The sequence below is a fragment of the Taudactylus pleione genome, unplaced genomic scaffold (genome assembly GCF_031769625.1).
Source record: "Taudactylus pleione unplaced genomic scaffold, aTauple2 ptg000126l, whole genome shotgun sequence".
NCBI classification, from domain to species: domain Eukaryota; kingdom Metazoa; phylum Chordata; class Amphibia; order Anura; family Myobatrachidae; genus Taudactylus; species Taudactylus pleione.
In genome coordinates, this window is record NW_028284528.1 from 791,788 (window position 1) to 815,139 (window position 23,352).

General features: G+C 47.5%; 1 protein-coding gene across 2 annotated transcripts in view; it reads right to left on the bottom strand.

The window, feature by feature from the left end:
- Window positions 1-23,352, bottom strand: part of BCL9 (BCL9 transcription coactivator) — a 333,635-nt gene that overhangs the window by 175,987 nt on the left and 134,296 nt on the right. For both annotated transcript variants that reach the window (XM_088472558.1, XM_088472559.1), the window contains exon 2: window positions 19,745-19,840. The gene's annotated coding sequence lies outside the window, so the exon portion shown is untranslated. The remainder of the gene's footprint in view (window positions 1-19,744; window positions 19,841-23,352) is intronic.

Consider the following 23,352-nt stretch of genomic DNA (forward strand, 5'->3'; position numbering starts at 1 on the left):
AGGAACAGCAATGGTAAGAGGCCATAATCAGCTCGTTAGCTAATGAACAAAGAGTGATACCGGCAACGATTTATACAATTACCCGGCTCCCTCCTCCAGAATATTCATTAGATTGATTCAAACATCGTGCTCAAGAGAGTTTCCGCTTCCAGCGACATTTAGTCTACGTATGAATGAATGTACGCGGTTTATTCAGCTTTTACCAAATACACTGCTTTATGTTTCTGGCTCCTTTCTGTGGTTTTCATCAAAGCCTTCCTATCATTTGTTTATTTCTGTTGCTTGTGAATGTATGTGTATCTGAAGCACTGAGTAGAGCTGACCTTTGCCTGAATGATATAAAGGCTTTCATCAGGGCTGGTGCTAGGGTGTTCAGTGCCCCCCTGCAAACTTTACATTTGCGCCCTCCCATTTCTTATAAAGGGACAGCGCGCACCTTAGGCGCGCGTCAAAAGGGGCGTGGTCTCACAAGAAAGGGGCCTGACCACACAATAGTATCCCCAATTCAAATTACGCCACACACACAATCTTATTCAAGTGACACCGCACAGTGGGCCTTATTCCGAGCCGCTCGTAAGCGGCCGCTCGTTCGCTCCGAGCGATGTTCGCACATCTGCGCATGCGTATGGGTTGTAATGTGCATGCGCCAACCAGTCATTGCGGTCGGAAATCGTGTGCTCGCAAAATAGCCAGTGCCTGCTAATTTGAGTGACAGGATGAGGCGTTTGTGGGTGGTAACAGGGGTAGGTGCTTGAAAACGGGGAGTGGAGATCCGAACGCAGGCGTGCCAAACGGTCAAAACGGGCGTTTTAAGGGTGTGCATAATTAACAAAGCGTCATCGACCACGTCACTTGGTTGTCTTTTAGCCTGAACTGCTCGCATGATTGCGGCAGGAAAATGCTACCATTTTCCTACCGTGAGCAGTTCATACGCCTTTCTATGTACTCAATTAATCAAATAAATAGCAGAGATGACGTATGATGCGAGCGGCCAAGGGGTGTCTTTACAAAATAGCGAGCGCATGTTTCGGACGCTTGCTCAGACATAGAGGCGTTAACATACCGCAAAGAGCGAGCGCTCAATTTAAATAGCCAGCCCCTTTTTCTGAACGAGCGTCCGCAAATAGCGGCCGGCTCTGAATCAGGCCCAGTGCCCCTGATTCACTTTACGACACACAGTAGTGCCCCTCATACACAATGCCCACAGTACTGTTCCTTATACACATAATGACCACAGTAGTAGTGCCCCTTATGCAGTGTGCACTGTAGTAATGCCCACAGAGTAGTGCCCCTTATGCAATGCCCACAGTAGTAGTGGCCCTTATACAATGGCCACAGTAGTAGTGCCCCTTATGCAATGCCCACAGTAGTAGTGCCCCTTATGCAATGCCCACAGTAGTAGTGCCCCTTATACAATGGCCACAGTAGTACCCCCTATACAATGCCCACAGTAGTAGTGCCCCTGATGCAATGCCCATAATAGTAGTATACAATGCCCACAGTAGTAGTGCCCATACACAATGCCCACAGTAGTAGTGCCCCTTATACAATGCACACAGTAGTAGTGCCCTTACACAATGCCCACAGTAGTAGTGCCCCTTATACAATGCACACAGTAGTAGTGCTCCTTATACAATGCACACAGTAGTAGTGCTCCTTATACAATGCACACAGTAGTAGTGCCCTTACACAATGCCCACAGTAGTAGTGCCCCTTATACAATGCACACAGTAGTAGTGCTCCTTATACAATGCACACAGTAGTAGTGCCCTTACACAATGCCCACAGTAGTAGTGCCCCTTATACAATGCACACAGTAGTAGTGCCCTTACACAATGCCCACAGTAGTAGTGCCCCTTATACAATGCACACAGTAGTAGTGCCCTTACATAATGCCCACAGTAGTAGTGCCCCTTATACAATGCACACAGTAGTAGTGCCCTTACACAATGCCCACAGTAGTAGTGCTCCTTATACAATGCACACAGTAGTAGTGCCCTTACACAATGCACACAGTAGTAGTGCTCCTTATACAATGCACACAGTAGTAGTGCCCTTACACAATGCCCACAGTAGTAGTGCCCCTTATACAATGCACACAGTAGTAGTGCCCTTTATACAATGCACACAGTAGTAGTGCTCCTTATACAATGCACACAGTAGTAGTGCTCCTTGTGCAATGCTCACAGTAGTAGTGCACCTTATGCAATGCCCACAGTAGTAGTGCCCCCCTATACAATGCCCCAGAGTAGTGCCCCTTATGCAATGCCCACAGTAGTAGTACCCGTTTTCAATGCCCACAGTAGTGGGCAATGTCCATAGTAGTAGTGTCCCCTATATAATTCTCACAGTAGTAGTGCCCCCTATACAATGCACACAGTAGTAGTACCCCTATACAATGCCCCCAGTAGTAGTGCCCCTTATGCAATGCCCATTGTAGTAGTGTCCCCAATAAAATGCTCACGGTAGTAGTGCCCCCTATACAATGCCCACAGTAGTAGTACCCTTAACAATGCCCACAGTAGTAGTACCCCTATACAATGCCCACAGTAGTAGTGCCCCTTATGCAATGCCCATAGTAGTAGTGTCCTCTATACAATGCCCACAGTATTAGTACCCCTATACAATGCCCCCAGTAGTAGTGCACCTTATGCAATGCCCATAGTAGTAGTGTCCCCTATACAATGCCCCCAGTAGTAGTGCCCCTTATGCAATGCCCATAGTAGTAGTGTCCCCTATACAATGCCCCCAGTAGTAGTGCTCCTTATGCAATGCCCACAGTAGTAGTACCCTTATACAATGCCCCCAGTAGTAGTGCCCCTTATGCAATGCCCATTGTAGTAGTGTTCCCTATACAATGCTCACAGTAGTAGTGCCCCCTATTCAATGCTCACAGTAGTAGTGCCCCTTATACAACACACACACAACACTGTACTTGCCTGAATCCCCTCTCCTGTGCCCGCTGCCATCCGACAGCTCCTTGCACTTGGCACTGTGGGAGAAAAGTCGTGACCTCTCTCTACACCCACTGTGAGCCAGATGGTGGAGCAAATATATATATTTGTCATTTCTGTATCCAGCTGCGAAACTCCTGCGATTGCAGGCAGTGCAGTGACCGGGTGTCCTGCGGTGAAGGACGCCTTTGGCCTCCATGTGTGGGGGCTGCTGCATGTGCAGTGGAGCCCTGTTTTGGCTTTCAGTTCAGGAACAGAAAAAATGAGAAGGAGCCGCATGGATGGATTGATAATCCGAAAAAAAATAAATAAAATGTTTTGCTTTAATTTCTGCCTATGGCTCCCAAACTGTCTGGCGGGGCATCCGGAGACAGCCGCAATGCGTTCTCAGGGGTGCCGTGGGTGGTCTACCTCTTACAGAGGGCATGAGGCCCAATGACGCATGTTTGTACGCTGATGAATGTGCAAGCTATTGTTCTGAGTTATCAGGCATTTCTTGCAAGGAGTAGCTAGCAGAAGCTGGGAGCAATGTTCTTCATTTGGGCTGCTGACAGGAGCCTGCTGTGTGTATGAACATATCTCCCCCATGAAGACAACTTTATGTTCAGTATCTGCACTGCTGATGAGCTCATGACATTTGTGAGTGTTATCAGCAGATCTTTATTGTACCCTGGACAATTCTCCGCTGCATTTGTTTGGCTCCATAAGCCGGTAAGAAAAAAACGTGAGCAGCTTGATATCTCCATAGAATGACCACACAGATAAGGGCATAACATACATGGGGGAGATGTACTAAGCCTTGGAGAGAGATAAAGTGGACAGCGATAAAGTACCAACCAATCAGCTCCTAACTAATTTTTCAAACACAGCCTGTAAAGTGACAGAAGCTGATTGGTTGGTACTTTGGGGGTCATTCAGACCCGGTCGTTAGCGCCGATGCGCTCGGACCGGGTCGATGGCCCCCCACAGAGCATGCGCACGACGGCGCCGGCGCCGTTGTGCGCATGCGTGAGACCCGCTACAACCGACAGCGATGGTTGTAGCGGGTCTCGATCCAAAGGGGGCGAGCTGTCGATGTTGATTGACAGCTCGCCCCGTTTGGAAGGCGGGCCGGGGGGGTGGCAGCCCAAACGGAGGCGTTCCCATGGGAACACCTACCGTTTGGGGGTGGCCCCACTGACATCACTAGTGATGTCAGTGGAGAGCTTCCGGCTCTGACAGAGCCAGAAGCTCTCCTGGGCTTACGACAAGGGAGACCCTACCCTAGGGTCTCGTCGTAAGCCCCGATGGTCTCTGACCATCGCGACCATCACCGGAGCGGTCGTTAGAGCTGTGGGTGTTAACCCACAGTCTAACGACCGCAACAGAGGCGTGCGGTCAGGATGCAAGTGGCCGCCCAGTTTCTGAGCGACCGCTTGCATCCTCCGACCACCTCTGAATGAGGCCCCTTATCTCTCTCCATGGCTTAGTCATACTTGCCGACTTTGCTGCCCCCTCCTCCAGGTCAGCACAGAGAGGGGCGTGGTGGCTGGAAAGGTGGGCTGTGCAGGGGGCGTGGTGGTACGATCGCGCCATCGTGGCCTCGCCACCATTATACGGTGCTGACAAAACAGGCATTGTATAGCAGGAGGCGGGGTTACCATGACGAGATTCAGTGGAAATCACGCCCCCTCCCCTCAGACCACCCACTTGTGCTCTGTAAGTAGCGGGGGGGGGGGCGAGCACGTGAAGGGGGTTGTGGGCAACTACAGTGCAAGAGACTTGTCCACTTTTCCGGGAGGCCACCCAATTTTCGGGAGCCTCTCGCCCATTCCCGGGAGACTAGGCAACTACGAGCTTAGTACATCTCCCCCGTCTTTAAAAACATGACAGTTAGGAGCTGATTGGTTGGTACTTTATCTCTGTCCACTTTATCTCTCTCCAAGGGTGGGATGTACTAAAGGGGAAAATGTGTTAAAACCACCGAAAATGCCATTCCCTGTCCCGATGAGTAACGCCATCTTCAGGTGGCGTTACACATTAGAAGCCTATGGGCTTCTCATTGTGACGCTCCCCCTTGGGAGGGATCAAATCGCAACCTGCCATCACACCTGCGCATGCGCAGAAGGACGCCAAAGGAACTTCTGGGAGTTAAACCGTGAAGTCCCTCTGTCCGTAGCCATCGCAAAGGACTGCGCTAATCAGGAGAACCGTCCTTTGCGATATTCTAGGTACGTTATGTATCCGAAGACAGGCGAGATGTTTCGCATCACGGATGCGATGCTTAGTACATCCCGCCCCAAGTCCTTAGTCCATAGACCCCATGCTAAGATATGCAAGTCATCAAATGCCAAGCTACTGTAGCAAAGGTTCAGTGATGAATTGCCAGGTGACCCGTTAGGCAGTCTAGGCTCCCGCCTACAGCCACTGGCGCTGTGAGGCCCAGATTACCCTAAGCAGTTTTTAGGTTGATTTTTTAGGACAAATGAAGGTGGGTATGGGGCCCGTCCAGTATGTTGCCTAGGGCCCCATGGGGGTCTTAATCCGGTTCTGTTGTGGTGTACGGAAGTACAATACCCCACTCGGCTTTATACGTAGCTTAAAAGGACTCCCGCAGAGTGGGATGAAAACGGTGGGTGCAGTTGGTTTGTCTTCTCCCTGACACTAATTGCATTTGAGGATTTACACACAGATATAAGGAAACATTGTAGGTCTCAGATGACACAGCTTTTCCCCAGCTGTGGCTCCTGACAGACTGCGCTTGTAGTGATAGCCCAGGGGGACTGTGAGCGGTGCCCTCTCTTCTGGTGTGAAAGAGTACGCTGGGGTGGTCACATGAGCGCCAGGCGCTGTTAACCCCTTTACTACTGTGTTCTATGGCAAAGACGAGCTATCCCCTGGGCTATCCTGTGACTTTCGAAAGTTCTACCGTAACAATACACAATAAAAATGAGGGTATCTCTATAATAATAACTGTAGCATCCATAAAACACATAATTATTATGATTATTATTATGATTATTATTATGATTATTATTATGGACTTGTCAGGAAGAATGGTACATTTTGTATGATGCGTTTTTTTGTCTTGTCAAATTTAAAGTTGTTCAAAGCCAGATTTAGCCAGGTGTCATCAGCAACGAGCTCATCTGAGACTGGTCACCCCCAGCTGCTGCTTCTATCCCACTATCACTGCAGCCGAGCTTCCAATAGTCCCCTCCTGCTTCTATCCCACTATCACTGCAGCCGAGCTTCCAATAGTCCCCTCCTGCTTCTATCCCACTATCACTGCAGCCGAGCTTCCAATAGTCCTCTCCTGCTTCTATCCCACTATCACTGCAGCCGAGCTTGCAATAGTCCTCTCCCGCTTCTATCCCACTATCACTGCAGCCGAGCTTCCAATAGTCCTCTCCCGCCTCTATCCCACTATCACTGCAGCCGAGTTTCCAATAGTCCTCTCCTGCTTCTATCCCGCTATCACTGCAGCCGAGCTTCCAATAGTCCTCTTCCGCTTCTATCCCGCTATCACTGCAGCCGAGCTTCCAATAGTCCTCTCCTGCCTCTATCCCACTATCACTGCAGCCGAGTTTCCAATAGTCCTCTCCTGCTTCTATCCCACTATCACTGCAGCCGAGCTTCCAATAGTCCTCTTCCGCTTCTATCCCATTATCACTGCAGCCGAGCTTCCAATAGTCCTCTCCTGCTTCTATCCCACTATCACTGCAGCCGAGCTTCCAATAGTCCTCTCCTGCTTCTATGCCACTATCACTGCAGCCGAGCTTCCAATAGTCCTCTCCTGCTTCTATCCCACTATCACTGCAGCCGAGCTTCCAATAGTCCTCTCCTGCTTCTATGCCACTATCACTGCAGCCGAGCTTCCAATAGTCCTCTCCTGCTTCTATCCCACTATCACTGCAGCCGAGCTTCCAACAGTCCTCTCCCGCTTCTATCCCGCTATCACTGCAGCCGAGCTTCCAATAGTCCTCTTCCGCTTCTATCCCGCTATCACTGCAGCCGAGCTTCCAATAGTCCTCTCCTGCCTCTATCCCACTATCACTGCAGCCGAGTTTCCAATAGTCCTCTCCTGCTTCTATCCCACTATCACTGCAGCCGAGCTTCCAATAGTCCTATCCCACTATCACTGCAGCCGAGCTTCCAATAGTCCTCTTCCGCTTCTATCCCACTATCACTGCAGCCGAGCTTCCAATAGTCCTCTCCTGCTTCTATCCCACTATCACTGCAGCCGAGCTTCCAATAGTCCTCTCCTTATTTGCTTACCTAACCTGCTTCTTTAGTACTGACTGCACAAGCCCGTTATTATTGATATCTCTTATTTAAGTGGAGCCACAGGGGTCCCTTTACGCCGTGTAAAGGAGACAGAACATATATCAATATTACATAAAACAAGATTACGTAGGTGCAAACTGTAGAGATACAAACTAATTCACATAACAACATATACATGATTACAACCCGCACAATACATAATTACATAGAGGAAATAAACAGAGAGAGGGCCCCGTGTTGGACAGTTTATATTATAAAGGGGATCTGTGTGGACACAAACCGGAAGAGTGGCTACGTATAACCTGGAGGCACCACTCCATCACTTATTTTGCTAATCTGGAACAACGGCATAGTGATACTATGACACACTGGGGCTGGAGTTGGGAGCACAGCAACAAAATTAAAAAAAAGTAACTTTGCTCTTGGGCAAACCATGTTGCACTACAAGGGGGGCAAATACCTTTATGGTTTTTGCATGCAGGGTAAATACCTGCTGCTTTTGCATGTAGCCCACAATTGCTGGACAGCTTTCTATTTACACTGCAATTTAGAAATGCCTTTGGATACACCCCTCCCAAATTTGAATCTCTCTGCACTTGTTACGTCTGCCCCCACCTGCAGGGCAGCACGGTGTTACCCAGGTGCAAAGATACTGGATTGTTCTTGTTTTGCTCCCACCTCCGAATCAGGCCCATTAGTGTTAGACCCCCTCGCCCATCTGTTACTTTCTGTAAAGGCAATGACGTTTCACATGTCCCAACTTTTTAGGGACCTATTTATCATTTAATATTTGCAGAATATTCCCCGAAAACAAATGTTTTTTGGGGGGATACTTGGAAATATTAAGTATCACCCCAAAGTATGAAGGAGGGACCGCGATATCTGCTGGGATCCCTCTTATTTCTGACAGCCATCGCAACCCCCAAAGGATTATTATACGGGGGTTGCAAAGCTGTCAGATTTACCAAGCTCTGGAATCTGAAGATGGAGTCAGCCGATGTAGCCTATAAGCTACACGTCACGAAATGTAATGGGCGCCGGACAGTAGACCGCGCATGTGCTGGAGTCTCAATAGAAGAGATGAATGATACATTCCCGCAGTATTATCACATACTGCAATGCGTTTATGGGTGCAAATATGGCGTCCAGATCGCATTGACAATGTGATTATTGATAAATGGGCCCCTAAGTCCTGTAAACACTAGTGCAGTGATTCCCAACCTCGGTCCTCAAGGCACACTAACAGTCCTGGTTTTAGTGATGTCCATGCTTAAGCACAGATAGTTAAATCAAAATAACTAAGGTACTAATTAAGTCACCTGTGCTCAACTATGGCTATCCTTAAAACCTGGACTGTTGTGTGCCTTGAGGACCGTGGTTGGGAACCCCTGCACTAGTGCATTGTGAACACACACATCCCAGGGGGTGTGCCTAGCACATCGGAGGCACAAAGCCATCCTGAGACCGCTTCCTGTAAAATCTCACATACATTGCCATGCATGTACAGTTGGGAGGTACTGTATGTCATATTTTTGCATCCAATGCAAGGTATCCAATGGGTGTTTCATTTAAAACAAATAGTCCCAAACAAGGTCTTGATAGCTGGTCATGCAAAAATAGCCTAGTTGCTAATAGGGCTCTAACCCTATATTTCCATTCTCCAATTTGTAGATGTTTCTAATGTAAAAATTAATGGATTGTTCTATGAAGAGGTTTGCAGAACTTCGTATTCAGTAGAGATGCCACTGTTTGCATACTCTTTCCCAGAATCTGTCTTCTAAAAGACAGGACAGGAGCTGATCTAGACTTTTTTTTTTTAGGAGATGGTGCAGACTCCCTCCCGCACTCTGATTGGTGGCTAGCTGCAGCCGTTCACCAGTCAGTATGAAGACCTGCCACTACTCTGATTGGTGAATGATACGAGTTGGGACGCTGGCCAGATTGAGTAACGTATCATGTGTGAAATCGCTCGGTGCATGCCTAGAAGGGTAGTTGTCTTTTTTTTTTTTTTTTAGAATAATGTACAGTATGCTTATTTAGCCAACAATTCTGCTGTGAATTTCGCAAAATGCTAACTTTACATACACTGAGAGTGATTCAGCTTAGGACGGAATCGCAAAGCTGCACGCAAGAGGCCTTGCAATTCTGTTCTTGCAAATATGCAAATGCAGCAAGAGGTGTCTGACACCCCCTACTGCATTTGCGATCCCAGCACTGCGACCTAGATTGCAGGCTGGGCTAACCATCGCGACCATCGGATGCCATGGAGTACGGCACCGGGCCACCGGCCAGCTGAGTAAGCCTCAACTTACTCAGACTGGCCGGCTTGTGAGGTCAGGAAACTACATCCGTGGACGCAGCCCCTGGCCTTGCCACTCCCAGAAAACAGGGCCGTCACCCCACCCCCGTTTCCAGATAATGCCAGCCAATAAATCATGCACGACATAGCAGGGGCTGCGTGGGATCACGCAGGACCTGTTCAGTACATTTGCAGAATGGGTCCTGTGTATGCGCAGATTCTCGATAATCGTGAATCTGCATTCAGCAATGCACCGCTGAATTAGCCCCACTGTGCCGAAAGCAAGAGTGGAACATGAAGACTGTGTGACCACAACATTACACCTCTTTAAAATGGCCTGATCTGCTGCAAAATCGCCTCGCGTCTGAGTTTTGCAAAAACATCGGACATCTGTAGTAATATACACATTCTCTTGTGTTCAGCACAATTAAGGGAATGATCGTGGTTACAGACTCTGGAGCTTATTCAATAACCCTTATTGGAGTCTCTCAATCAGCATGCGTAGTGCTACAACGCCGCGGGCGCAGCTTCTTTCCACGCCATGTTCCGTTTACAGTCTGAGTCACACATAGACATACAAGTGTCACACATCACATTAAACAGCAAAGTCTCCTGGTGCGTCTTAGACGCATTTACGGCAAAGAAAGATGCAAAAAAGACGTCCAGCAATAGCAGAGTCTCACGGGACCACTCTCGGTGCTACACATGTGCCATAGGGGTCTCTCTGACGTCTTGCTCATGCGCAGTAGCCAATAATTACTCAACTGTGTAAACATCGACACTAAGTCCACCTCTAAATCAGGCCCAAAGTTACAGTAGGACAATAAGCATCTTACTCAGCGGCTCACAGAGCATTGTGGGAATAATAGAGTTTAAAGACACTTACAACAATTTCTTTATCTATTGATGGCACAACTATCTCCTCTAGCCCCAAAGTGCGCTGTCCTGGAGTTATCCTGGACTCCTCCCTCTCCTTCACACCACACAATCAGCACCTCTCGCAGTCCTGCTGTTTCCATCACAAAAATATTTCCAAGATCAGACCGTTTCTCACCAGAAAGCTACTAAAACCCTCATACACTCATTGGTCATCTCCCCAACTCCCATCTCTCTCCTCTCCAGTCTGTCGTTAATGCTTCTGCATGGCTTATCTTCCTCTCCAAAAGCTCTACATCTGCCTCCGCTCTCCTACAAGCCCTCCACTGGCTCCCTTACCCCTTCAGAACCCAATTCAAGTTTCTTACACTCACAAAGCCCTCACCCAATCCTCTCCCATTTACATCTCTGACCTCATCTCCCTTCACTCTCCTGTCCGCTCTCTTCATTCAACAAATGCACGCTGCCTCTCCTGCCAACTGATTACTTCCTCCCACTCCCGCCTCCAAAAGTTTGCCCCTGATGCTCCCTACCTCTGGAACTCTCTCCCTATCAGCCTCTCCACCTCTCTACAAATCTTCAATTGGGCTCTCAAGACCCACTACTTCATCAAGGCCTTCCAGCTCTCATCCTAACCTGCTACTGCAGTGCATGCTCTTTCCTCATTGTCTACCCCATCTGTGTCACGCCTGTCTGTCTGCCCCTCCTCTTTAGAATGTAAGCTCTCACGAGCAGGGCCCTCTTCCCTCATGTGCTTCTCCTTACTTGTACTTTCTTCTACTCCTTACTCCCCTCAAGGGCACCTAGAGGTGCACACACACGTAACGATTTTGTAACCAACGATTTTCTGTCAGATTTTCTATCAGATTTTCCCTTGAAAAAGTGAACGATTTTTTGAAGTGTTATTAACGATTTTTTGAACAATGAACACGATGACTACAAACGGGAGTGCGCATTTGTGATTATCGTTCATCGTTATAACACATACACTGAACAATTTTTTTGAACGATAACGGCGTCGTTATCGACAAATCGTTCAAAAAATCGTTACGTGCGTATGCACCTTTACACTTGACTCCTGACTCCCTGCTGCTTATTTTGAGTGTTATAATCGCCAATGCAGCAATGTGTAATAAACCATATCCTTGTCCTGCTTTGTATTGTACAGTAAGTCACTGGTTTCTTGATCACTTATTTGCTTATGTACTTTGTAAGGCGCTGCGGAACACTTGTGGTGCCATGTAAATAAAGGATAATAATAATAGTAGTAATAATAATAATAATAGTAATAATAATAATAATAATAATAGTAATAATAATAATAATAATAGTAATAATAATAATAATAATAATAATAGTAATAATAATAATAATAATAATAGTAATAATAATAATAATAATAGTAGTAATAATAATAATAATAATAATAGTAATAATAATAATAATAATAGTAATAATAATAATAGTAATAATAATAATAATAATAATAGTAATAATAATAATAATAATAATAGTAATAATAATAATAATAATAATAATAATAATAGTAATAATAATAATAATAGTAGTAATAATAATAATAGCTCAGTGACATCTAAATATCTTCAGAATTTGTATTTAAAGATGTCAGATAAAATGGGATGGAACAAAAAAAAAAAAAATGAAACCGAATTGTCAACCACAACTGAAATTTAGGTGAATAAAAAAATAAATAAAAATGCTGCAACCCTCTCTCTCCTGGTGCCCTGAGACCTTTTGGGGCTTCCTGAAATCTTGGGGTTATCTAAACTCTGCAAATATGTGAGCAGCAGAAGTGTCTGAAACACCCTGTTCTGACCACAGCCTGGGAAATATGTGCAGCCTGACATCAGCAGGGCTGGAATGTCTGGCATCCGGCAAAGCCACTTTTCACTCCACAATCTCACATTGCCTCCTCTTTCTTTGTAATACACCCAATTTCTTGCTACTTAGATGCAAATGCTGCTTTGTGATATCAAAAGTACTCTCTATACTTCTCCTCCATTCTTCTCCCGGCTGCTGAAATGCGCACAGCGCCTCGTTCAGCGACACGAGTCCTCTTGGTTATTATCAGCGGCTGCAGGCCGCGCGCTACGTGCTGTCTGCTTTCTTATTCTGCAAGGTACTTTTCTGGAGAAAAAGGTGACAGATGAAAAAAAAAAAAAAAAAAGAAGCAGAGATATTTCTGCTTTTGTCACTTTAATCTGTCTTCTCGGTGAACCCCGGGGCATCGCATACCGGATTCTCGGGCCCACCTACACATCTCTGCAAATACATTTATTTTATGTCATGACATTAATTAACCATTATACCCAGTGAGAAAAAAAAAACCCGGCAGAGACTATTTTCAGACAGGTCAGTTTAAACGTAAAAGACTCAAGGATTGGGAGTCGCTCTATTCCCCCCCCAATCAGGTCTAATTGTAATTGAAACATGGGCTAATTCCATGTAGATTGCACAGCGGGGTCAGTTGAGGTGAGGCTGTGAATTTAGTGTCTTGCACAGATGGATTAGATTTCAGTCACATTTCTTAGCTCTCCTTTTTTTTTTTAGCTAATAATATTATTATAATTTTGGCCGGCATAACATTTGAACATTACCCTAAAGTGACTTCTAAGAAATGCACATTTGTCTCTTGAGTTGTAACGATGGAGGCAGTGGGCCTGATTCAGATCCGCTCGCGAGCGCCGAGCGCTCGCAAGCGGGTCGATGTTAGTCCAGTGCGCATGCGCACGACGGACCCAGCTCCGTCGCGCGCATGCGCGAGACCCGTATAGCGACGGGCAAGCCGTCGCTATGGGTCTCGCTACAAAAGGGGCGTGCTGTCGATGGTGAGTGACAGCACGCCCCCTTTGGTGGGCGTGCCAGGGGCGTGGCTGCCCAAACGGAGGCGTTCCCATGGGAACGCCTGCCATCTGGGGCCGGCCCCACTGACATCACAAGTGATGTCAGTGGGAGTGCTTTGGCTCTAATAGAGCCATAAGCACTCCAAGGCTTGCGGCAGATGAGACCCTACCACAAGGGTCTCGTCGCAAGCCCCACCATCGCAACCAGCTCGCTATAGCTGTGGGTGGTCACCCACAGCTATGCGAGCGGCCAGGAGGCCACTCTAAAAAGAGAAGGAGGGCACTGATTCAGAGCGAGCGCTCTGAAAGAGCGTCCGGCTCTGAATCAGGCCCAGTGTACAGTAAAAGTATACTTACCTACCGTCCCATAATGTTCTGGAGACCCCTACGTCATATTTTCTGACTGCCTAGCTCAACAAAAGGAAGAAACGGGGGGGGTGGGAGTGTTGCAGGAAAGTGCGGTTGCTGTGGTTGTGTTTGCGTCATCAAGGCCCCGCCCTCCCGCTGCACAATGCCGCGGTTATCGGCATTGTGAAACGGGACGTTGCCACCATAATGAGATTCAGTGCGAATCGTGTCAATGGCCACCTGGACTGCCTACCTTCGTTCTAAAGTGGTTGGCCGGCTGACGGTAGACTTGCCCCCTCTTTCGAGCAGCTTGGAGCTCCACCCAGCCGTTCCGTGACAGTATTTCCCAAGTTTTGGTGAGTTCTCCCTGCTCTCCTGGAAATAGTAGGTCGCTCTCCTGTAGAGATGGCCATTGTAAACCACTGGTTGGCAAAATCTGATACTCCCGATTCAATGCAAATGCTTCTTCCATTCCATGCCGGGATTGAGATGGTTGCCAATATAGCATGCATCTTTCCGATGCTCAACCAATGGTCACAGTCAATTCAACTGTGGACACCTGGAAGCGGTGCATACGTTGTATACATCTGCACACGGTTTTCTGTTTTCTGCTTGCTACTTGATGCTAAAGCGAGTATCAACCAGTCTATGATGATTGTCTGACCATCTTCATGCAGATGGCCAGCCCACCCGCAGCTGTCATCTATAGTATCAGGGCTTACGTCTCCTCCATGCTGGGTGCAAAAAGACCCCCACTTAAAACAGGCATCCCATCCCCATCCACACGCGTCTGACAAGTCGGACTACACATGCACAACACTCCCATGACACTCCCACAAGATGGGTCAGTTCCGTGTGATCGCATAATCGCCACCCAGTTCCAGTTGCAACCCAGAAACGCCCGTTTCACAGTAAGGGCTAAATTTACTAAAGTGAGAATTTTTTGAAGTGATGTTGCCCATAGCAACCAATCAGATTCTACTTAACATTTAACAAGCACCTTCTAGAAGATAATGGCTAGAATCTGATTAGTTGCTATGGGCAACATCACTTCTAAAACTCACTTCTAAAACTCACTTCTAAAAACTCTCACTTTAGTAAATTTACCCCTAAGAGTAAGATGGATCCATCTATCGGCACGCTCAGTCTCTATCCGTGTGTGTGTGCTTTTCAATAGCTTCTCCCCGTGCGGCATGAACGACAGTATTAGCTGCAGAGCACATCCCATGTTTAATTGAATCCCCCCCTTAAGTATATATACTTTAATGTTAATCCTGCACACACACTACACGAAGTGTGTATGCGGCATGCTTGCCGACATTTAGCTCCCTCCTTCCGGGAGGGAGCTGTCGGGCTAACAGGGCTGGGGGCATGAGGTGGACAAAGGGGGCGGGGCCCGGCACATGACGCGGCATTGGGGGCGGAGCATAGGGGCGTAACAGCACGATTGCGTCATCGTGGCTCCGCCCCCTCTCCATAATGCCGTGATTAATGGCATTGTGCAGCCAGGGGCGGAGCCACGATGACGCGATTCAGCGCGAATCGCGTCACCGGCCCCCCTGCTGCCGGGGTTTGTACTTGAAAGCGCGGGGAGGTGCGGGCACATCGCCGGGGGCCGGGAGGATTGCCTGCCTTCCCGGGAGGTCAGGAGCGGCACCCGATTTTCGGGAGGCTCCCGACCAAATCGGGAGGGTAGGCAAGTATGGTATGCGGTGATACCGTACTTGGCGGGCCTGGCGGGGGGTGCCGGCATCTGTAAGTGTATACACACTTGCCGATGCCGACCAGCGACGACGTGGGTGGGGTGCGGGGCCATGCTTCATTCAGCAGCACGGCATCACTAACGATAACCCCAGATTAGGGAAGCATGTACAGCCGACTGAAGTTATCGTAAACAACCAGCGGGAGCGCGCAACGCTGGTCGTTTTTTTTTTCGCATACACACTAGCCGATATTTTGAACGATTGAACGATAAAACCGACAAAATCATCGTCTAGTGTGTACGCGGCTTAAAGCTGGGCGCACACCTGTACAATCGTCGGCCCGATCACCTGCTCCAATCATGACCACAGAACTTGGTAGGCAGCCAGGGCGAATGTTTTTATATTGATTTGTTGAAACAATGTTACAGTTCTTTGCAAAAGTTGCTTTTCGGCCAACAGACAAGCGAATAACAATGTATGAAAATCATCTTATTAAAAACAGCGGAATGTGTAAACGTAGACGTCTCCTTTAGCGAGAAAGAATGCGCCGGTCTGTGCGCTGTGCGAGGGAATTTGCACATACAGTACAGCAGTTTCTTTTTCATTTGAAAACACGTCTACCACAAAAAAAAAAAAAACATTTACTTTGCACCATTATATCTTTACATAAGCCCATAGCCACTTTAATTTCAGGACTTCATAGTGACCCAGACAAGTTCATTACTGCTGCAGAATAGCTGTTCCCTCCCGGGGTACTGAAACCGACAGACAGTGCTCAGTTTCCTGCTTGTTAGTGTCATTCTCCCATTCCTCTCCTATAGGTGGGAGAATCTATTACCTAAACATTTACCCTCCCCTGACCCATCTGTCTGCCCTTATGTACTCAAAAGCCTAGTCCCGCACATTGTCATTCCTCTTGTTACATCAGAATCAGTAAGGGCGAGACACAGAGGACCTGATGATATAACTGCCCTGCTTAGTGTGGCACTAGCTGAAGAGGTCTCCAGCTGGAAACACAAACGTTACGCTCTGTTTTCTGGAAGATTACAAGGACCATTGAGCAGTCTCTCTGTGAGCGCAGTGAAGGGCTGCTGTACAAGCTGGAAGCAGGGCAGGAACAGTCTCCCACTTGTAAGCAATCTTGTACAAAACATACACGGAAAACTGAAACTTTCAGCTTTTCTGCACCCAACAGTAACACTAACAGGGATGACAATTAACAAGCAGACATTGGGCCATATTCAATTAGAGGCGAAAAGTGGGGGGATAAACATAAAAAGTAGCAAAATAGATTTCTTGGGGGTCACTGAGTATGGGTCAGGTGTTTTTGGGATCGCAGGTGCATGCAGCGGGTGGATTTTTCACGTTTTTTAAAAGTTCACTTTAGAGACATGCTAGCACCCATTTTCACGTACCCCAAATTTGACAGGACTCCTTATTTTCACCAAAAAATACTGCTCTATGCCATTCTTCACCACTTTTACAAAGACGCTAATGGCAAGCAATTTACACAACTTAAGTACCCAAAATAGTCTTATTAGGGCTATTAGTATACATCTATATTGATTCCCTACGTTAATGTATCTTTTTCTGGGGTACAGACTGATTTCCCCAATTCTTTCAGTACTTTTCGCCTGTTCCGCATTCGCCTATTTCCGATTTCGCCTGTTTTGCAATTGAATTAGGAGAAAAGCGGGGACGAGCACGGAATAAATTCGCCTCTAATTGAAACAGGCGAATGAAGCGAAAAGTCAGACATGCGAAAACTTTGCCTCTAATTGAATTCCCCTCAATGTCCTACAGCAGCAATGCAGCAGATAGATATTCTATTACATACAAATAACTCTTCACAAACAAAGATACATCCGAAGGTCTGACAAATGAAACAGGGGCCTATTCATGATGATAATTATCGGGGTCGAACCCTGATAATTATCATTCTGACTTGCCGCGGCTACCGGAGCAATTCATCATTGCTCCGGCGCGGTGACAGCTGATGTGATATCAGCTGTCCCCGCGAGCCACTTCACTGCTCCTTTTCGGAGGTGGGGGCGAAAGAGAGAGAGAGATGTTATTTCCTGCCTGGTGTCTCTTTTTGCCTGTATCAGTTCAGTGACACCTTCCTTGTTTGGATTTCGAAGAGGTATCCAGATAGAAGATCGACATTGATCAACAGTCAATTGGTCAACACCAGATGGTCGACATGCAATAGTTGCAAAAGTTGACAATGCAGACGGTCAACAGGGTTAAAATGTTGACATGTTCAATTGGTCAACACATTTTGTTTTATGGTTTTTCAACATTTTGAAGGTTAGGGATAGGCACTTGGGGGAGGGTTAGGCTGCGGAGGGGATGGTTAGGGATAGGCACTTGGGGGAGGGTTAGGCTGCGGAGGGGAAGGTTAGGGATAGGCACTTGGGGGAGGGTTAGGCTGCTGGAGGGGATGGTTAGGGTTAGGCACTTGGGGGAGGGTTAGGCTGCGGAGGGGAAGGTTAGGGATAGGCACTTGGAGGAGGGTTAAGCTGCTGGAGGGAATGGTTAGGGATAGGCATTTGGGGGAGGGTTAAGCTGCTGGAGGGAATGGTTAGGGATAGGCATTTGGGGGAGGGTTAGGCTGCTAGAGTGGAAGGTTTGGGTTAGACACTAGGGGAAGGGTTAGGCTGCCGGAGGGGCTATTTGGGTTAGGCAGTAAGGGGATGGTTAGGGTTAGACACTAGGGGAAGGGTTAGGCTGCCGGAGGGGCTGTTTGGGTTAGGCAGTAGGGGGATGGTTAGGGTTAGGCTACAGTTAGGGTTAGGCATTAGAGGAAGGTTAAGCTACCATTAAGCCGCATACACACTAGACGATAAGTTGGACGATATGAAGGATAATGATATCGTTCAATATTGTCCAGTTTGTATGCAAGACATCGTTAACAATGCGCGCTCCTGCAGATCATTAACGATGTCTATCATCGCCCGTACTTGCAGGGCAACCTGACGATATCGTCAGGTTCTGCAAGTACGGTAATGAGGGATGGTGACGTCACTGAATGATATCGTTGACGATATTGAGCTCGGCAATGCAGTGGAAACATCGCTCATGGAGCATATCGTTCAGTGTGTATCAGCCTTTACGTTTAGGCATCAGGGGGAGGATGAGGTTTAGGCTACAGTTAGAGTTGGGCACTAGGGGGAGGGTTAGGGTTAGGCAACAGTTAGGTTTAAGCACCAGGGGGAGGGGGAGGGATAGAACAGTGGTTCTCAAACTCGGACCCCAAACCGGTCACGTATTCCAGGTCACCGAGCAGGTGCATAGGTGTATTCATTACTCACTGACACATTTTAAATGATCCACAGGTAGATTCTGGAAAACATGCACTGTTTGGGGTCCTGAGGACCGTGTTTGAGAACCTGTGGGTTAGACAATAGGAGGAGGGTTAGGATTAGGGTTAAAGTTTAAAAAAATATGTGTCGACCATTTGAATCTGTCAACCTTCTAACCATGTTGACCTTTTGCACCTGGCGAGTTATTGCATGTCGACCATCTGGTGTCGATCTACTGACTGTCGGCCTTTACATTGTCGATCTTTTGTACTACATACCACACCCATTGCACAACTATCATCTCTATGTATACCCATCTATCTCTATGTAATGCGCACACACATGTCTCTGATTGGGGGTGCGATTCAGTTCCTCTCGGCGGCCGCAATGTGCCATCCCAGAACGGCACATCATCAGCAGCATTATCGTATGTTTTTTCCTTCCACCTCAAAGCCATACTCGAGCACAGGTGATTTAATTAGTACCTTAGTTACTTTGATATGACCATCTGTGCTCAAACATGGATATCCTTAAAACCTGGACTGTTAAGTGTGCCTTGAGGACCGAGGTTGGGAAACACTGCCTTAGAGGAGAAACATGCGATTTTGAGGTACTATATAGGACAAATATGTGCATAACATGACGCTGATGATCAGCAAAACATCGTCCTGAATTACATTTCCCGTATTGGTCAGAATTTGCAAATCACTGTCAGAACTTTTTCTTCTACCTTTTTGCTGAAATAAATCATTTGGCAGCGCTGTTAGCAACCGATCATCTTTTCTTTAGAAGGAAACAACGACCCCTATATTCTGGGCCTTTACACACTTTTACAAAGAGGCATCAGATCTCTATTGACTGGTATGTTTGTAACCACTGAATGCAAGATTATACAATGAAGTGCTATATTTAAACCATAACGCAGCAACTTATATAAGTACTGTAATTCATATAAGGGCTACACATATATATTTCAGCCAAGAACATGGAAAGAATAAATTGGGAAAAAAAAGATAGTTGGTATAATAATTCCTGCCCAATTTCTAGTCTGTCCAAGTGGCAGATCATAATATAACTTATATGAGAAGCAGATAGGAGTTTTTACTGTAATATAAATACTAGGACTCACCAGTCGCACGTATTCAATCCCTTCAACACAAGAAAACAGGAGTCATTGTCAATTATATCCAGGTTTTTAATTCACGACCAAAGTCTGGTACAGCTCCTACAACACAGAATTAGAATACAATAGGGTGAATAAATCAGATGTATTACATATAGGGGAAAAGAATGTTGATATATCACATTTCTACCAAGTAAACGTCCCCTATTATCCCTCATGTCTCTGACACCCTAATGAAGGACTTGTCCAGACAAGAGGTTTCCCTTCATGTGGGGAAAACATGGGCAACGTAGTTCAGCCTAGAGATCAATGAAAGCTCACGTTGTGCCGAGTGCTCTGCACAGATACATCGCAAAGGAATAAGGCGCACGCAGCGGAACGACGGAAGATCTAGACGGGTTCTTTGTGTCGCACAATGAGAGAATGGCCCTTAGCTAACGATACATGCCGTGCAGTTTATTAAGGGAACAAAAACCTATACAATATATATATATATATATATATAATTATATATATATATATATATATACACACTGTATACATCTATATCACAGCATCACACATATGTAGGAGGTGCCCTGGAAATGACTTCAGCCCCCAACCCTTTTTTCACGCTGAGGGATCACACAGCCTGGAGTTTTTATTGTGAGTCTTACATCCTCTATTACAGCGCGTCACCATAACAGAAGGACAATAGTTAACTATAAAGCAATACAATTACAACACAAAGACAAACAAACAAAAAGCAACAGGTTTTCAGCTGTCTTGGCCAATACTTAGCTGAAGCACCTCTGACAATTTCAGCCAGTTATTTTTCCCACTGTATATCTGACATGGATATAGGGCGATATTTGGAATGGCACACAAGGTGGCACAGTGGCTAATTTTGCTGCCTCACAGCACTGGGGTCCTGGGGTTGATTCCACCCAAGGCCTTCACGGCGTGGAGTTTGTATGTTCTTCCTGTGTTTGCATGACCCCGATTTGCTCCCCCAATACGTCTTATACCTGTCTTGCGGAAGACATGCTGGGGACAGGTATGACAAAGAAATGGTGAGCGAGCCACACGGGACACCAAGGCATTGTGTATGATGCCACTTACCGGATTGTTTTACATTTTAGATTTAGATGGTAAGGAGCAGCCTGGTTTACAATGGGCCGCACTGAGCTGTACAGGATGTTCATTGTCTTTTGCAGAAAATGGTCTTGTACCTATCCCCAGGTTTGTGCGAGTTCTGTACTTCTGATTTGTTTTAAATGTTATTCTGTCTTCAATTTGAATCTTGAGAACCATTAGAGTGTGCGATGCAATACCACTACATTGACTGGTAAAATGACTATTACCCAGAGGCAACAGTGGGGCAGAACCCCACGTGGTCTAATTGTATCACACTTGCTTACTGGGTATGCAGTCAGGATGTCTAATCCCGGCAAGGGTCTAATGACAGGCGTCGAAATCCCGACGCCTGTCATTTTACCTACGCCGGGAGCCCGACGCCCGGCATCCCGATCGAAGGAAAGCCAGGCGCGGACAGCCGTGGGGGGGGGGGGAGGGTTAGGTTAGGGGCTCCCGGGGGAGACTTAGGGTTAGGTACCCCCTGGGAGGGTTAGCCTGCGGGGAAGGGGGGGGAAGGTTTAGGCACTTACAGGGGGGGTTATGGTTAGGCACTTATGGGGGAGGTTAGAGTTAGGCACCCCTAAGGGAGGGTTAGGGGGGATTAGATTAGTGAATAGGAAAATACTTACCTGTCGGGATTAGAACCGCCGTCTTCCAGCGTCGGGCTTAGAACCGCCGGAAATGCGTCCAGCGATCCCGCTTAATGTGCCCATGTTGCCTATACACGGTGGTGGCAGCCATTGGGGGCACCAATATTCAATCTATCGAATAGGATCTAGTCCGTACTTGCCTGCTCCCGAATCTCTGGTGGCTCTCCCAGATGCCCTGAAGAGTGGGAAAGTCTCCCAAAGACTGCCAGCTGTCCGAGTGGCATGATGACACGATTCACGCTGAACCTCATCATCATTGGCTCCGTCCCCTGCTTTACAATGATGCAAGCGCGGCATCACGACTCCCCGCGCTGCTCACTTGTCTGCCCGTCCACATCGCCGATCTGGCTGCAGAAAAGTCGCCAGCTATGATCTAGTTTCTAGAGTACTGATAGATTGTATTCTCATGACTAATATCCCATCCCAGTGGCCTATCTACCATGGGTGCAGGGTGTTCACACGTGCCCATGGGTTCTGCATTGCACACCCTGCACCCAGGACTGACCACTGTGCCCTTTCCCCTATGCTTGTCCCACAGTGCCATCTGTCTAGTGATGTAATCAGAATGATGGTGCCGCACAGGAGCTGGCAAAGATTGGCCCATGGCACCGTCTTTCTGGTGATCAATTTGCAAAGATGGCACAGGCGCAGAAGACAGCAAAGTTCTTAATACGCCCCTGTCCCTGCAAACAACATTCGAGCATCTAAAAATGTCTCAATCCTGTACCCAACCGACTGAGGGGCAGAGGGCCTGATTCAGAGCCGGGCGCTCTGACCAGAGCGCTCGCTCTGAATCAGGGCCCTCCTACCTAAACTTGGAGCGGCCTCTTGGACGCTCGCATAGCTGTGGGTTACCACCCACAGCTTATGCGAGCGTCCATGATGATGGTCGCGATGGTCAAGACCATCGCGACCATCGGGCTTGCGACGAGACCCTGCGGTAGGGTCTCGGTGACCGCAAGCCCTGGAGTGATTTTGGCTCTATCAGAGCCAGAATCACTCCCACTGACATCACTAGTGATGTCAGTGGGGCCGGACCCAGACGGTAGGCGTTCCCATGGGAACGCCTCCGTCTGGCAGCCACGCCCCTGGCACGCCCACCAAAGGGGGCGTGCTATCACTCAACATCGACAGCATGCCCCCTTTGGTGCGAGACCTGGAACGACGGCTTCCCCGTCGCTCCCCGGGTCTTGCGCATGCGCACGACGGAGCTCCCTCCGTCGTGCGCATGCGCACTAGGGCACCATCGACCCGCTTGTGAGCGCTCAGCGCTCGCGAGCAGGTCTGAATCAGGGCTAGAGTACTCTTAATCTGAACTAATGAGTCTAGAGCAGCACGAATGTGGATATTAGCACAATCCCGGCAGAGCGGAGCACAATGGCCCCAGTGTTTAAAAAGAGAGAAATTGATGTAGTAAAGAGGATCAGTTTTCCTGTCTGCAAACTGAAGAGGATGCAGTGTTTTCTATCTGTGTTCTGAAGTGCTGACTGCTCTCAGCTTCTGTGTGGCTCAGTGGGGGCTCCACCGCAATCAACTGCAAATACAGCTTGTCCTATCCATGCCGGGCTGCAGTCAGTGGCAGCAAACTATATAACCTACATCAGACATTATAGAATGTCTGTGAGAGTGATTCTCTGGGAGCCAGGACTTAAAAAAAAAAAAAAAAAAACATTTTTGTGTAATATGTTTATACACATATACAAGAACAGAGACCTTTAACTCTATAAATATTCAGTACATATTGGGCCTGATTCCTCGCAAGCGGGTTGATGGTTGTGCATTGCGCATGCGCGGCGTATGCAAGCCCCGTAGCGAGTGAGAAATTCACTCGCTCTGGGGCTCGCTACA